Source organism: Giraffa tippelskirchi, chromosome 3, assembly GCF_054371585.1.
Source record: "Giraffa tippelskirchi isolate mGirTip1 chromosome 3, T2T-mGirTip1v1.2.pri, whole genome shotgun sequence".
Lineage (NCBI taxonomy): Eukaryota > Metazoa > Chordata > Mammalia > Artiodactyla > Giraffidae > Giraffa > Giraffa tippelskirchi.
The window spans coordinates 49,756,955-49,774,240 of record NC_137277.1 but is presented as its reverse complement, the minus strand read 5'-3'; the positions used below and the strand labels follow the sequence as shown (position 1 = coordinate 49,774,240).

General features: G+C 50.1%; 1 long non-coding RNA gene across 1 annotated transcript in view; it reads left to right on the top strand.

The window, feature by feature from the left end:
- The window catches only part of LOC145543431 (uncharacterized), a 77,101-nt gene extending 67,654 nt beyond the window's left edge, over nt 1-9,447 (top strand). Inside the window, exon 5 of the long non-coding RNA XR_014080712.1 lies at nt 8,916-9,447. This is a non-coding gene — a long non-coding RNA (uncharacterized LOC145543431). The remainder of the gene's footprint in view (nt 1-8,915) is intronic.
- The last annotated feature ends 7,839 nt before the right edge of the window (nt 9,448-17,286 follow it).

The window sequence follows — 17,286 nt, the reverse complement described above, 5'->3', positions numbered from 1 at the left end:
TAGCCCCTCAGGCTCCTCTGTCCGTGGGATTCTCCAGGCAAGAATACTGGAGTGGGTTGCCATTTCCTTCTCTAAGGGATCTTCCCTGGCTCAGGGATTGAACCTGCATCTCCTGCATTGGCAGGAGGGTTCTTTACCCTTGACTCACCCGAAAAGCAATGGTGGTATTATTACTACAACAACATAGCAAGCATTGTTCTAAATGCTGTGTTAACTCGTCTAATCCTCACAGACACCCAGAAAGGAGGAGATTGGGGCTCTGAGAGATTACATGACCATTTAGGTCAAGCATCTGGTTGGTGGCAGAGGCCAAAGTCACCTGCCAAGCTGTCTGACTCCCAGATCCTACCTCCCCAGAACCCAGCACAGCCTCCCAGAGGCAGAGACTGCCCTGGGTCCAGGAGTAGAAGGAGGAAGCGTTTACTGAACACCTACTGTGTTCTCCTGTTCAGATTTAATCTTTACAGCCAGCATAGGTGGTTGGTCTGATTATTCCCAATGTAGAGATGGGGTAACTGAGGCTCAAAGAGCAACTTCCCTATTGCTGGGTGGTGGAGCAGGGCTTGCTGAGCTGGTGTGCTTATACCTGAGAGAGTGAAAAAGTTGGCTTAAAGCTCATCCTTCAGAAAACTAAGATCATGGCATCCGGTCCCATCACTTCATGGCAAATAGATGGGGAAACAGTGGAAACAGTGGCTGACTTTATTTTTTTGAGCTCCAAAATCACTGCATATGGTGATTGCAGCCATGAAATTAAAAGATGCTTACTCCTTGGAAGGAAAATTATGACCAACCTAGACAGCATATTAAAAGTTAGCAGAGACATCACTTTGCCAACAAAAGTCCGTCTAGTTAAGGCTATGGTTTTTCCAGTAGTCATGTATGGATGTGAGAGTTGGACTATAAAGAAAGCTGAGCGCCAAAGAATTGATGCTTTGGAACTGTGGTGTTGGAGAAGACTCTTGAGAGTCCCTTGGACTGCAAGGAGATCCAACCAGTCCATCCTAAAGGAGATCAGTCCTTAATATTCATTGAAAGGACTGATGTTGAAGCTGAAACTCCAATACTTTGGCTACCTGATGCGAAGACCTGACTCATTTGAAAAGACCCTGATGCTAGGAAAGATTGAAGGCAGGAGGAGAAAGGGACGACAGAGGATGAGATGGTTGGATGGCATCACCGACTCAATGGACATGGGTTTGGGTGGACTCCGGGAGCTGGTGATGGACAGGGAGGCCTGGCGTGCTGCGGTTCATGGGGTCGCAAAGAATCGGACACGACTGAGCGACTGGACTGAACTGAACAGAGCCAGAACCTCCTCAGGCTGGAATTTTCCCACACTGCACCTTCCCTTCCTCTGTGTGTGGAGGGGGTGCAGGCCTGGCCGCTGACACCTGCCAGGTCATGTGTGACTGTGAGAACGTCTGTGTGACTGTGAGTGTGTGTCTGAGCGTGGGAGCAAATGTTTGCTCCTTTTTTCCCTTGAATGTAGAGCAGTTTCTCTGTGTGGGAGGGGAGAGCGAGGTCAAGGACGGGGAGATATATGCATGAGAGAGAAGTGTGTATGTGTGTGAGAGAGAAGGACGTGTATGTGGGAGAGCCAGATGGGTGTGTGTGTACGTCTGTGCACACGTGTGTCTGTATGGGCCAGGGGTAGGGAGCCTTTGTCTGCTGGGCTCTGTACACCAGGGAGATGGTTGGAGGGGGTGGGGGTTGCTTGGGAAGGCCTGAGAGCTGGGAGGTGGGAGGAGGGCAGGGTAGCCCATTTATACTGCCCTCCTGGGGGATGCAGGTGAGTGGCCCCAGGGTGCTGTGCTGAGGACCCTCTAACTAGCTTGTTGCCATGGGGATGCTGGCTGTGAATACAGGCTTGGAAGTTCAACTTGAGCCTTCCAACCCCTCCCCTTCCTGGCAGGTGGAGACCCCCAGCCGGGGTGTGTTTGTCTGGGAAACTGGACTGGAGGGCCGGCCCATCTACCTCTCTGTTATTTAAAGCAAAGGCCTCCGTTCCTCCCATTGCCCCTCAGGAGGGCTTTCCTGGGTCAAAGGGAGAAGTCTCCATCGTCCTGGGGACCGTGGGTCTCAGTGTCCAGGGGCTGGCCTCCTGCCTCCCCAGGGCTTTGCTGGCAGGTGGCCAGGGCAGGAAGAGAAACACAGGGAGTCACCCAGCCACACGCGTGTTCCAGACGACACAGCCGAGTCCCCCAGGAGACCAGACTCTTGCTGACCCTGGGGACGCCGAGGGGCCTGGAACTTGTTCTCAAATAGTGTCCACTTTATCTGAGAACCAGCAGCTCTCCTAGATGGGGGTCTATCTGGAGTCAGAATCCCTGAGGGGTTTTGTGAGTATTTCATTATGAAAATGTTCAAACAGTAAAAACTGGAGAGAGTGGTTTGAGTCCCAGGTACTCATCATTCAGTTACAACAATCGTCAGCTTTGCCCGTCTTGTTCCATCTACTCCCTCTCTCTCACTTTCTTTTTTATTTTTTGGCTGGGGTAGTTGAAAGCAAATCAGCAGATAGCAGGCCATTTCATCTGGAAACACTTCAATATCTCCCCCTGATAACTGACCACGCAGTGATCACACCTAACCAAATGAACAGTAATCTCAGTGATGAATATCATCTAATTCTCGGTCTGGCTTTAAATCTGCCTTTAAGTATGTAGACTCATAATCCGAGGGTGAACGGAAGCCAAATAGCAAACTGTCTGGGCTGTAGCTTTGGGACCTCCAGAGAAGTGATGGGTGATTGCTGTGGCTTTGGGGAAGTTATTTTGCTTTAGGGAGTCCAAGTTTTCTTCTACACCTAAGGTATTGACCTCTTCCAAGGCTAGAGGGAGGATTGAATGAGATTCTATATGTACCATACCAGGAGCATGGCAGAGACTCAGAAAATGATGGCAATGATTGCGATACTTCCAGAGGAAAATGAACTTTGGAGAATGACTTACCCAAGGTTACACTGCTCAGAGTGAGGCTGGGATGAAAGTCTTCTAAGTTTGCTGGGATGGCCATTCAATGTATCTCCTGACCTGTCTTACCCCTGTTCATCTCCACCATCCTGTGTGTGCCTGCTCAGTCACTTCAGTTGTGTCCGACTCTGTGCGACAGTGTGGACTGTAGCCCGCCAGGCTCTTCTGTCCATAGGATTCTCCAAGGCAAGAATACTGGAGTGGATTGCCATGCCCTCCTCCAGGGGATCTTCTCGACCCAGGGATCGAATCTGTGGCCTCTCCTGATCTTCTGCGTTGCAGGGGGATTCTTTTACCGCTGAGCCACCCAGCGCTGACAACAATAGGTCCCCCCTTTTTCTTTGATAACCAGAGTGTCAGTCATGGTTCAGTGGGCAGAGCAGATGATAAGACATCAGTGGGCCTGGCTCCAAAAGACCTTAAACAAGATCCTCCCCTCCCAAGCCTCAGTTTCCGCCTTGGTACCAGGGGCACATTGACTGCTACTACATGGTCTCAAAGACTCTCCCGGTTCTGCTTTGCTCCCTCCCAGGGTTACTAACCCTGGGAATGAGGGGGATATTGAAGGCTGATGGGGGTTTCCAGTAGTCTCCCAGGCTACAGCACTGTGTGAGGGTGAGAGAGCACATCCTTTTTCGGGTAGCAGGGATGAGGTGGCCCAGCTCAGTAGAACCGAAGCTCCATCTTCTTCCCAGATTGTAAGCCCTTGAAACTGGGGCTGAGATTTGCATATCATGAATACCACACAGGTGAGAAGCAAAATCCCATTGATGTAATGGCTAGAACAACTAGACAGAAGATCAACAAGGACATAGAAGACTTGAAAAGTACTATAAACCACTAGGCCTAGACACTATTTTCTTTCTTTTTTAAAAAATACTTATTTCTTTATTTGGCTGCGCTCGATCTTAGTTGCAGCATGCGGAATCTTCCATCTTCATTGCGGCTTACGGGGTCTGTAGTTGTGGCATTCGAACTCTTAGGTGCAGCATGTGGTATCTAGTTCCCTGACCAGGGATCGAACCCAGGCTCCCTGCATTGGGAGAGAGGAGTCTTACCCACTGGACCACTAGGGAAGTCCCACTATTTTCTAACCTAATAGAATATTCCACCCAACAATTGCAGAATGCACATTCTCAAGTGTTCACGGAACGTTCTTCAGGAGAGAACACATCTTAGGCTACAAAATAAGCCTCTCTAAGTTGTAAAAGATTGAAGTCATACAAAGCATGCTCTCTGATGACAGTGGAATGTAATTAAAAAGTCAAGAACAGAAGGAAATTTGGAAAAGTCACATATATGTGGAGATGAAACAACACACTCTTAAATAACTAATGGGTCAAAGAAGAAATCACAAGGGAAATTTGAGAATACTTTGAGATGAATGAAAACAAGGATGCTACATACCAAAATGTATGAGATGCAGCAAAAGCAATGCTCAGAGGGAAATTTATAGCTGAAATATCAACATTAAAATAGAAGAAATGTCTCTAGTCAGTAACCCCTCACCTTACTAGAAAAGGGCTTCCCTGATAGCTCAGTTGGTAAAGAATCTGCCTGCAGACCCTGGTTCGATTCCTGGGTCGGGAAGATCCGCTGGAGGAGGGGTAGGATACCCACTCCAGTGTTCTTGGGTTTCCCTTGTGGCTCAGCTGGTAAAGAATCTGCCTGCAATGCACGAGACCAGGGTTCGAACCCTGGGTTGGGAAGATTCCCCCCAGAGAAGGGAAAAGCTACCCCACTCCAGTATTCTGGCCTGGAGAATTCCATGAACTGTATAGTCCATGGGGTCGCAAAGAGTCGGACATGACTGAGTGACTTTCACTTCACTTTACTAGAAAAAGAAGACTAAACTTGACCCAAAGCCAGCAGAAGGAAGGACCTCATAAAGGTTAGAGATAAATGAAATGGGGAGTAAAAAAAGCAACAACTGCAAAGGAGAATCGACAAAACCAAAAGTTGGTTCTCTGAAAAGATCAACAAAATTGACAAATTTTTAGCTAGACTGACCAAGAAAAAAAAAAGAGAAGACTCAAATTACTAAAATCAGAAATAGAAGTGGAGATATCACTACTGACCTTACAGAAATAAAAAGGATTATAAAATTTTATTAGTACAGAGGCTCCAGAGAAGTTCCACAACATTTCTAGAGTTGTGAAGAGAACAACCAGAAACAGACACTAGTCATCACTGTTTTCAGGGAGTAAGAAGGGGAGGGAAGGCCATTTGCTTTTAATTACAAGCCCTTATAGGCTGTTTTTGTAAATGTTTTCATTGTGAAATAAAACACATGTACGGAAAAGTGAGTAAAAACAAATACCCAGCTCAGAAATTTATCACCAGTGGAACACCCTTGGAACTACCACCCAGCCAAGAATTAGAATGTTGCCGGCTGCCCAGATGCCCCCTTAAACACTCCCCCAGCTTCTCTTCCCTAAAGATAACAACCATCCTTACTTTTATGGGAAGTATTTCTTTACTTTCCTTGATAGTTTTGCCATCTCTAAATGTATTTTGGTTCAGTTAGTGTTTTGGACTTCATATAAATCAAACCACACTACAGCAGGTCCTCCTTTGGATCTGGCTTCTTGCATTTAACATCATGTGCGTGAGATTCACCCATACTCTTGAATACAAGAGTTTCCCTTTTCTTTGCTATGTCGTATTCCGTTTTATAAGTCTATCACTGTTTATGTGTCCATTCAACTACTGATGGAATGAGCTTTGAAAAAAAAGTTAAAAGACATGAAAATAAATTGATAAAAATATTTACAGTTAATACAAATTGAAGATGGAACTCAGAGAATGTTATTTCAACGTTCGTTTCTAATACCTTCACCACTTTCTTTTTCTGCTCCAGTCAGTCACAAAGCCAATCTGGGTCTCAGGAAACAGGTCACTTAGGTCCGAGCCCAGAGAGACTAGATCTGAGAGATGCCGCAAGCCAAAGAGAGCTCTCTTATCAGCCCTCTGTCCCAATTTTTAGCCTCAAATGGGGAACATCACATAGGTGGATCAAAGATAACTCCATGCCTCCCGCCCAAGGTCTGCAGCTTCCTAACACTTATGAGTGCACATATGGGCAACCAGGCAAAAGCATGTGCCACACGTGGGCACACAACGTGGGCACACTCTGGAGGGGGCAACACCTACAGGCCCCTGACCAACAGGCCAGGTCTGTGCACAGAGAAGTTGGTGGAAGAAGAGGAGGAGGAGGGAAAAAATCCCCTCATTTCTGAAGAAATGTCCCAGATTAGATTTGTAAATCAAAAACCAATATATAACATGCAAGAATTGATCTGTTTTATATTCCTCAGTTACATTTTTGTGAAGCACATTTAGAAGATTTAGAACGTATTTGCGCCTGCTGGTTGGGCCATTATATGCTTGAGTTCATACATCTATTTGTGAGGCTATAAAACAGGCATCGACTACCATGTAAATTGTGTTCTCCACAATAAATTATATGCATACTTGCAAAAATACATAACTGCCGTGGCTGGGCCAACGCGGCCAGAATACTAATGAGGGCGAAAGTTGCTTTGTCCCTCTCCTCTGGCCTAATTTAGCCTCTACATCAAAAATTATGTAGGAAAAATCACTTTATCCTCTCACTGAGAAATAAAATAGCACTCACGGGCACCCTCATCTCTTCCCACCCCCCTTCCTTTTAACTGAACAGTACCATTTTCATACTAATTTTAGCTGCTCCAGGTTTACCGGGAAGAAGCCTGGCTCAACTAAAGCCAGGAGCCACTGGACTTTCTGCATGCCTGTGAGGGCCTTTGGAACTGGCACACGTGTGTGTGTACCCACATATGCGCACAGGTGAATGCATGTTCCCTCCTTGTGGTTTGCGTTCACTCGCACTAGGGCGGGTTCACAACAAGTAGATGGACCCAAATGCAAACTCGGAGCCTTGCCCCAGACACGCATGTGCACACTGTCTCCAGGCTTCACCCTTGGCACCTGTGCCCCCCTGGTACACTGGGAAAATTCAATTCAGTCCAGTTCAGTCCAGCAAGTGTTTACTGAGCACCTACTATATGCCTTCGATGGTTCTTGGCACTGGGAATGGTGAAATTTTTTAAAAGAGATGAGACCTCAGGTCACAGTTCAGAGGAAGAGGTAACCTTTTGAATAAAGGCAAGACAGAGAGGGTGCTGGGGGCTGTATCAGATGTACACATACACACACACACGCACACAAATGGGTACCCTAAGCATCAGTATACGTACCTTCCCACTCTCACTGCTGCACACTGATGCCTTCCCGGCCTCTGGCCTTTCCACAAGCCTGAGTCACCCTCATACCCTGTCTGGCTTGCCCAGTTCTTTGGGTTTAGTGGTGGTTTATACTGGAAACAGAGGCACTTCTAATGCTAGGCTGCCTCCCACTGCTCCCACTTCTCCCAGTTACCTGGCCCAAGGTTCCATCCTGGCGGGATTTCCAGAGGGCTTGCCACCGAGGGAGGAGGACAACCAAAGCCAAACTTGCTTTTATGATCTCAGGCCAGTCCCCCATCCTGTGACACCTCAGGTCACCCATTCTTAAAATGTGGCGATTGGATTGTCGCCGAGGCCACCAGGCTGCAGAGGTCCACAGTTTTTGTTGCTGAAGCAGGTTGGGCCTCTGTCCAGGTCATGGAGTGCGAGCCAACAGCAGAGACAGCCCTGAATGGGGGACGGCTCAGCCCAGCTTTGAGCTCCTAGCCTAAGAGGAGCGTGAGCCTGGGGGCAAGACCAGAAGTGGCAACCTCACCAGAGCACACCCTTGAGGAAAAGAGCAGTGAATGTGGTGAAGGAGAGAAGCTTGGGTGGGGGCGTGGACTCGATCCAGTCCAGCTCAGATGGTTATAGGTACCAGACCCACTCTTGTGGAATTTCATTCTATCTTCAAATACCATTAGAGCTGCTGTAGGCAGAGGGAAGGGATTTCTATGTGACCCAGTTGATAGAACTAGCGCAACGGGAAAGTGGGCAGAAGCTCCAAGGAGACAGACGGACCTTGGTTCAGTGTAACGATTGGTGTAATTTCTCTGTGTGCGTGTGTTCTGCTCTTGCGTTTTTAGTGTCCTCGTAGTCCTTTATCTCAACTGCTCCCCTATTTCTCCTATTTCTTTCTTTTAAGGAAGATTTTCATATGAACCATTTTCAAAGTCTTTTTTTGAATTTATTGTAGTATTGCTTCTGTTTTATGTTTTGGCTTCTTGACCTCGAATGGTATTTTAGGTCCTCGACCAGGGATCGAACCTGTATCCCTTGCTTTGGCAGGCAAGCCTTAACCACTGGGCTGCCAGGGAAGTCCCCATATTTCTTTTTTTATACCACACTGTTTTCTCTTTTTCTCACCCTATTCTCTGAGTAGAAAATATTCTCTTTTAAAAAGTAAATAGTGTTTTTGTTCACAAAAAGTACTATGTGCATATGATGAAAAGTTCAAACTGGTCAAATATATACAGTGAAAAGGAGGTCTCGCTCCCTTCCCAGACTTCCCAGCTTCCCAGTCATCCAGTTTCCCTCTCCGGAAACAATCACTATTACCAATGTTTATGTTTTTTTTCAGAAATGGACTGTGCATCACAGATATGTATCTATCTATTGATCGATCAATCTATTTTTCCATCTATCTATCTATCATCCAAATCCTTTATTTTAACACAAAAGAGAGCATGTATGACCTCACCCTTGCCCCTCCTCCGGCCACCAACCTGACTGTGTACCTTGGAAACTGTTTCTAAGGGAAAGTTTTCCATGGGGAGTGTTCATCAGTGGAATGAGTTCATGAGATTCCCCAACACTGGAGACGTGGAAGCGCAGGCTAGATGACCATGTGGAAAAAGGAAATGGGAAAGTTGAACCCTTGAATGAAAGAAGTTGTTTAGACTCCCGCCTTTTAAGGCTCTATCCATCAGCCAGTTTCTTTCTTTTGTTTTCACAGTTCTAAAAAATTTGGTGCTGATGGCTAACCACTGGACCACCAGGGAATTCCCATCACCCAGTTTCCTGAATACAAAGAGAAAGACTCTCTATTTCACTCTGCCCTTTCTCCCTACCCCTCCCAGGCACCCCCCACTAACACCAGCCACGGACACCAGTGCCTAAAGCTGCCCAAGCGTGGCTTCCAGCCCTACTGTAATCGGCAAGAACCCCCACTCCCTGAGACGGCCTCTCTCTGTGCCACCACATGCCACTAAACTCCAGATTAAGAGGCCCAGCTGAGATTTCTCTTATTCCCCCCATACCCCTGGGGCCAATCGTCTCTCATTTCAGGAGGGGGAATGGAACTAGAAGTTTGGATTTGGGAAGGGGGGTCGAGAGGGCTCACCGCCAAAGCCGAAGCTGGTATGCTCCAGAGACATGTGCGTGTCCTACCATGCAGCTTAAGACTTCTCCAAAACACCGTCCCCCCCAAATCCAATAAAATTGCAAATTTCACTGTATTTCACAATATCCTAAATAAACATGAACAGCATGCGTTTCTCTTCCTTGCATCAAATATTAATCTGCCCGTGGCCAGCGCCCGCTCCCCCGCGTGTGTGCACACACTGGGTAAACACCGGGGAGATTGTGATGCCAGACCTTCCCTTCCCTTCCCCAAGTCGAGAGCATGACAAATTTTTCTCCTAATTACACCTGCCACTGTTTGCCTTCTAATACTGTAAATCCTCCATCACATAGTTTTTCAGATTCGGGATTAGGTCCTTTTCCTGTCGTACAAATGATTGGAGGGGGTGGGGATGGGGGGGTAGGGGGTGGTGTCGGCTGCATGACATTGCTTTTCACGATTTCTGCGTGGGGGTCCCTGAGCTGGGCACCAGCAGGGTTCCCAGGCCCCTGACCCTCCTGCAGGGTGGGAAGGAGGTTTCCAGGGGGAGGGGAGAGTAGAGAATGGAGAAAAGACACCTGCTCAGGTGTGCAGAACCTACTCACCTCAGCTTTACTAGCTCCCTTGCTGTTGCTCAGTTGCTAAGTTGTGTCTGACTTTGCGACCGCATGGTCTGTAGCCCGCCAGGCTCCTCTGTCCATGGGATTTCCCAGGCAAGAATACCAGAGTGGGTTGTCATTTCCTTCTCTATTAGATCCCTAGCTGCCCCCAACTCCTGGACATAATACAAATCCCAAGATGGAGGGAGAAGATGATGAAAGTGTCCAGTGCAATGTTTGGGACATAGTAGGTGAACAATAAACCATAGTCGCTTCCCCTGTGCTTTACCTCCTGGCTGAAGCCAACATCATCTCTCTCCTGGACTGTGAGACCTGCATCCTCAGTGGTTTCCCATCTTGCCTCACCCCTCCCCAGTGAACTCACTGACCCCCCCAGCTGCCAGGGGATTCTTTCTCAAGCCCAGAGCTCTCCAGTCATGGCAACTCTGCCTTAAAGCCCTCCCACTGTCTGAATCCTGTCCAGTCCCAGCATATAAGACCATCTGCCGCTGGGGCCCACCTGCTCTCCTCCCCATGTCCCATCATCCACTCCACAGAGCGGCTGGCTGCTCACCATCTCACCCTTCCCCAGAGGCACCATGTGAGTGCCACCTCCATCCATTCCTTTGCCTGTTGAGATTTTTACTGTTTTTCAGGTGTTTGCCCTGATCGAGTCTTTCCTGATACCCCTGATCATTCTGAATCGGGGCCTGTGTTGACTTCAACTTTGGCTTGTCTGCCAATGGCATAAGACGGTCTGACCCCATCGTGGGGGCCTTCGAGGTAGGGACCAGGTCTCAAGCATCTCTCTTAGCACAGTGTCTCTCTAGCTTCTGAGTCTTGATGCCGCAGAGGGTGATAGTTAATGTGCGGTTGGGGGGACGGGGTTTCCTGCTGCCCTTACTCTCATGACCATGTCAACCGCCCACCTGCTCCATCAGTGGGTGAGAGTGTGTCCCCAGGGCCAGCTGCCCAGCCTGGCAGAAAGCACAGAGCCCCCTCCAGCACAAGAGAATCAACCCCTCAAGGCCACAGTGGCAGAGGGGAAGGGGGCTTATGACCCTCCTGCCCCCACTTCTATGACCAAGCTCACCCCTGCCCAGTTTTCCTCCCTGAGCCTGGGCTGATGGAGCTCCCTGCCAGGCATCTGTGTGTCTGGAGCATCCAAGCTATGAAAACAACACTCAGGTCATTCCACGGGGTAGGGGTGGGGGCTTTGGCACATGCAATATCATTGGCTGCTTTTATTTGGTGAAGAGGTGCCAGAATCAGCTTTGCCTTTCTTCTTCTGCTTCTTAGAGACTCATCTGCCTCTAGGGATGCCCCATCCCATTGGCAGGGCTTCCTGGTGGCTCAGATGGTAAAGAATCTGCCTGCAATGTAGGAGACCTGGGTTTGATTCCTGCGATGGGAAGATCCTCTGGAGAAGGGAATGGAAACCCGCTCCACTATTCTTGCTTGGGAAATCCCATAGACAGAGGAGCCTAGTGGGCTACAGCTCATGGGGATGCAAAGGGTCAGACACGCCTGACTGACTAACATGCACACACATCCCATTGACAAAGGAGGGAGACCCTGGCCTTGGAGGCTGGAGGCCTAGAGCTGGGCTGAGGAGGGCCATCTTGGGCATGCCCAGAGCTTTCCTGGTAAAAGCCCCCTTTTCCTAAATGGGGGCGTGGTGATGGTAAAAGCTGCCCCCACCCTACCAAAGCCCCCCCTGGAGCCACTCCTGAAGACTTCTCTCAGAGTCAGCTTGTTCAGCTTGAATAATAACGATTTCTGGCCCTGTCCCCTCCCCACACATTTCACCTTCAAAGGGCTGGGAGAAATTTCCCTAATTAATTAACTCCTCTGCAGCCTGCCCTCCACGTCGTTGGGTGATTAATTGTCACTGTGCCTTTAAATCCAGAGGCGGAGGGAAGGTGAGTTGAGTTGGCAGTGCTGGCCGCCAGAAGCAGGCGCTGGGGTGGGGGCAGCCCGAGGGCCTTTCCTGGGGTTGGAGGACCCCCGCCCCCACCCCTGTTCCTGTCCTTGCCCAGGGCCTGACTGAGAGGCCCCAGAGCCAGACCACAAATGCATCCATCAATAATCAATCGATGACCCTAAATATGAGACTGAGGGAACTGGGGCATTCTGGGAGAGGCGGGGTGGTGGGTGCCCCACCTAAAGGCTGCAAAACAGGGCAGGGGTTTTGGGCTCAGAAAGGACTGAGTTCTAATCCCGACTCTGCCTCTTTCTGTCCGTGGGATCATGGTCGGGTCACTTGGCCTCCCTGAGCCTCAGTGTTCTCACCTATAAAATGGGGGCTAGTAATAGGACCAACCTCCCAGGATAGCTGGGAGATTGAAAGGAGATTAATGTGTGTGAAGCTGTTAACGTGGTACAGGTTACACAGCACGCGCTCAATAATGGTGGCGGCGATCACCCTGCAACTGATGGGTTCTGAGAGGGCTATAAGACCACACTCATCCCCATGCCCACCTAGGGTCTTCCCTCAATTCTGTTCTCCTTAGCAGCTCCTCTCCGGCCCCTTCCTCTGGGTGGGGTCCCTCGACCTGGTCCCAGCTGCAGCCCTCACCCGCTGAAGCTTGGAGTGGTTCAAGGGTGTTCACTTCATTCGTTCCCCCTGCCCCGCCCCCCTCCATCCTGCCCCGCCCCGCCCCCAGGAACACTGAAGCATGCGCAGGTCCTCTGGGTGGGGGGAAAGGGGAGGGGCGTGTGGACTGGGGGCACGTGGAGGCGGTCATCCCATCTCAAGCAGGCGCAAAGGGACCTAGATGTCTTCTAATGCAGCCCCTGAGCTTACCAGTGAGAAAGCACAGGGTGCAGAGGGCAGGACCTTGCCTAAGGTCACATGGGTTCTTGGTAATAGAACTCAGAATTCGGGCCAGGGTTTTTCAGAACAGGATTCCCAGTGGGAATGATGTGAGGGGAAGGGAGGGGTGAGGAATGGGATTGTTGCCTGATGTAGGAGCGGAGGGAGAACTGTTGGAAACAGCATTTAGTGGAACAAAGAGGGCAGAGAGGAAGGGCAGAGGGATTGTATCCAGGAGGTCAAGAGCCGACATTGTGGAGGCAGCACAGGGTCAAGTAAATGGGTTTTGAAGCAGAGACGCCTCACTCTCCCCCGCTTTCTAAGCTGTGTGACCCTGGGCGAGTTACTTCACCTCTCTGACCATCAATCTCCTGAATGTGAGGTGTTCATTTTACAGAAAGTGAAAAGTGAAAGTGTTAGTTGCTCAGTCCTCTTTCCAACTCCATGGACTGAAACCCACCAGGCTCCTCTGCCCATGGGATTCTCCAGGCGAGAATACTAGAGTGGGTTGCCATTTCCTCCTCCAGGGGATCTTCCAGACCCAGGGATCAAACCCAGGTCTCTTGCACTACAGGCAGATTCTTTATCATCTGAGCTACCCAAAGGCTAAGACAAATGCCAGTTTTCTTCTTTTTCCCTTTTCCTCGCGCCTTCCCTGGGAGCTTCACTCTCCATTGGAGTTCCTGGTAGATTCATTCATTTGATGGAAAACAGACTAGGTGCAGGGATGGTTCTAAGCACTGGGGACAAGCAATGAAGAGACAGAAATGACTGCCCTCAGGGAGTTTACATCCAAGCTGAAGGAGACGGTAAATAACATCAGCTGGTGAGTGAAAGAGACAAAAGGGGTGTGGAGGCAATTGTGGGAGTGGAATAGGTTTTAAGTAGGGTCGTCAAGGAGGGCTTCCCGGAGAAGATGACAGCTGAGCAAAGACCTGGTCTAGAGGGGCCGTGCAGAATTCTGGGGGAAGAGACTTCTGGGCAGAGGGAACAGCTAGTGCAAAAGCCCCGAAACAGGACAGGGCCTGGGGCACTGGAGGAGAGTCAATGAATGAAGCCAGTGGAATGAGAAGGGGAGAGCATGGTGGGAGGGGGGCGCTGAGAGGGAAGGGCACTGGTTATGGATAGAGTGGTCCTGGTGGGTCACTGGAGGGCTCTGCAGGAAGCAGGGAGCCGTTGCAGAGTTTGAGTCGGGGGAGACGTAATCTAACTTAGGCTTAATGGGGTCCCTGTGGCTGCTGGGTTGACAGTAGACTGTAGGGGAAGGAAGGTGGGAGCCAGAGAGGGTGATAAGGCCAGAGGGGCTGGGGTGGGTGGTCCTGAGCACGTTCAACATGCACTGGTAGTTTTCTTCTGCTAAGAACATCTTTGGGCTGCTATGCCGAGCTGGAGCTTCCCTCCTCCAATCACCTTTCCTTTTCTGCCCGCTGAGGTCTGTGGCAGGCATTTCTTCTGGAGTATGAGCCTCGGGGAGGCATGCGCACGCACGCACACATACACACACGTGCGGGCTACCTCCAGGAGCTTTAAGATACTGTTTTCTGGGATGGGACTCAAGCCTTCCTCCTCCTGCTGAAGCAGAATTAGGAAACCTTAGGTCAAGTAGCTGGTGTCCTTCTGTTTGAGCCTTGATGTACCCATCTGAGAAGTGGGGACAAAGTTTGTGGGAGAGCCCCGGGCTGGGGGCCTGGCTGAGGGCCATATAGATGGGAACTAGAGTGTGCATCTGAGTGTAGTTGCAGTGAGACTGGGAGGAGGGGGTTCAGGAGGGTATCCAGATACCTGAGGGGGGAACACAGAGGGGGCTGAGTTTAGAGATGGGAGGAGGGTCCATGGACGGATGGACCCGAGAGGTGGGTTGGGTGTGTGAGGGGCAGGTCTGGGTTGGGGAGAGGGGCCTAGGAGGTCCTGGGGTGCAGCAGGGCTTCATGGATGTGAGCTGGGTGTGTGATGAGTCCTCCAGGTGTGCTCCGGCCTGTATCCCATCAGCCCTTCTCCTCTCCACCTCCTCTCCCACCCCCTGCCCTCTGCTCCCTCCACTGCCCTGTTGTTGTACCTCGTGGGCCCCAGACCTGCTCCCACCTCTGGGCCTTTGTCTATGTCCCCCCAGACGTCCATGTACTCTCACCCACTTCATGCCTTCGCTGGAAGGTCCTCTCTCTCTGTGGGGTCTTCCTGACCATCCTGTTTATTTCCATAGCCCTCCCCCGGCACTCCCTTCTCTGACTTAATTTCTCTCCATAGCACTTGTCACTATCTTTCATATATTTTTACTTATTTTTTTTTTGCTCTCTCTTTCCATTAGAATCTAAGCTCCATGAAGATAAAGATTTCTGTTTTGTGTTTTTACTGTGTGATATATATAAAACAATATTTATTTAAATTATTTGTAAGTGTACACAGTTCAGTGACATCAGGAACATTTGCAATGTTATGTAACCATCACCACTGTCTGTATCCTATACTTTTTCGTCATCTCCAACACAGACTCCATCCCCCTTAAACAATCACTCCCCATTCCCTCCTCCCCAAAAATCCTGGTAACCCCTATTCTACTTTCTGTCCCTGAATTTGCCTATACCTCATGTGAGTGGAATTGTTCAATTTTGGTCTTGCTGTGTCTGACTTATTTGACTTAGCACAACATTTTCAAGGTCCACATGTGTTGTAGCATGTATCAGAATCTCATTCCTTTTCATGACTGTATACTATCCATTGTATGTATATATCATGTGTTGATTAGAGCTGCAGGCTCAATGCCTGGCATAGTGCATGACTCAAAGTCAGTGTTTGATCAGTAGTTTTTTGAATGAATGAATGAATAGCAGGGATGATAGATCTTTATGGTTTTGCTTTTGTCTGAGAAACATTACCTCTGAGAACCTAGAGGAATATTCAAATGGAGACGCCAGTAAGTGGCCCTGGGTGCTGAGGATGAAGGGGACCAAGCGGTCCATGGGCTCCAGGGGAGACGAGCAGGGCTCCGAGGAGGGACCCAGTGGCTCTCCCAGCTCAAAGGGCTCCTTCCAGCCCTAGGCAGGGCATCCTCCCCACGACCCTTCTTCACTCCAGAGGTGACTAGGATGGGGCGAATAGCCTTTGGTGGGGATGTAGTTTAGGGCTCCTGACCCCAGCCTGATCTGGCGTCCCCTCCCTTTGGGATGCTCAGAGTGTGGGGGGAGCTCTGTGCCTCTCGAGGGAGGGAGTCCAGGTCTGACACACTGGAGATGATGTCCCTGTGGGCAACTGTCCTCAGCCAGAGTGTGCTGAGGGTCTGAACTCACCCGGGGCAGGGTCCAGATGTCCGACCTCATCCCTGATAATTAGTGCAATTAATTAACAAGTGGCTCTGTGGCTCTGGGAGTCCCGAGCTCCCTTGGCGTTCTGGATCTGGGATCAGCACTGTGAACAGGGGCTGGGGGTCTGCCGGTGATGATGAAGGAGACAGGACTCCAGGCTGATGCTTCCTGGGATGCTGCTGAATGTTTATCAACTGGCTCTCTGGGGAAAAAGTCCCGGCTGGTAGCATTCACCCATTTCTGTAGGATAAATCCTTCCATCATAGCTGGTTTCAAGCTGTCAACTCTGGTGTCCCTGAACACAGAGTTGGAAAGTAGAGTGTGTGTGTGTGTGTATGTGTGTACATGCTCGGCTCTTGTGAGGTAGGAGCTGACTCCAGTGTGTGCCGGTTCCTTTTCTTGGTTTGAGAAAATCATCAGATGAAACAGAACCGGCCCCTCCCCCGACCAACCTTCCCCTCAGCCCTCTCCCTCGGCAGCCCTAAGTGTGGACAGGTGGCCAGAAAGACTGATGGCAGGTAGACAGGTGGTGCTGGGCCGGGGCCTCTGCATTTGGTAGGCCTTAGGGGCTCCGTGTGGGGACAGCAGCGGTGACATGGTGGCCTCTGCCCCCTCTCCCAGCGGAGTGTCACCTGCAGCCAGCCTGCATTTCAGGGAGCTCTCAGAGACCTGAGCGCCAGCCTCGGAGCCCAGGCGTGGAGTCATCAGTGGCCAGACATGCCCTGTTCACTCTTTTCACCTGGAAAACCTGCTTTCTCTCAAGATTCAGGTCCCATGTGGGGGCGTCCTGAGCAAGGACCGGCCCAGCTGTGGGCTGTTTGGCTCCTTCCTGCCGGACCCGGGGTCTGGGAAGGCATTCTTTCTCTCCCGAAAAGCCCTGGGCAGTGGGGAGCCTGGGCAGAGTCCAGAGCTCTGGGTTCTGGTCTTCCCATTGTTGCTGTTTCATGAGTCACCCTGGAAGCCCATTTGGGACACACACTGGTGTGGGGCACTTTTGCGTTCACAAAGCACTTGGACACAGATTGTTTTGTCTTATCCTCACCGCAGTCCTGTGGGTCCGCTGCTCTTACAAATATCTTTTTCTAGACTTCCCTGGGGGTACAGTGGATAGGAATCTGCCACCTAGTGCAGGAGACTTTGGTTTGATCTCTGGCTGAGGAAGATTCCACAAGCCGTGAAGCAACTAAACCCACAAGCCATACCTACTGAGCACTCTAGAACCCGGGAGGTCGTAACTACTACTGAGCCCTTGTGCCACAGCTATGGGCACC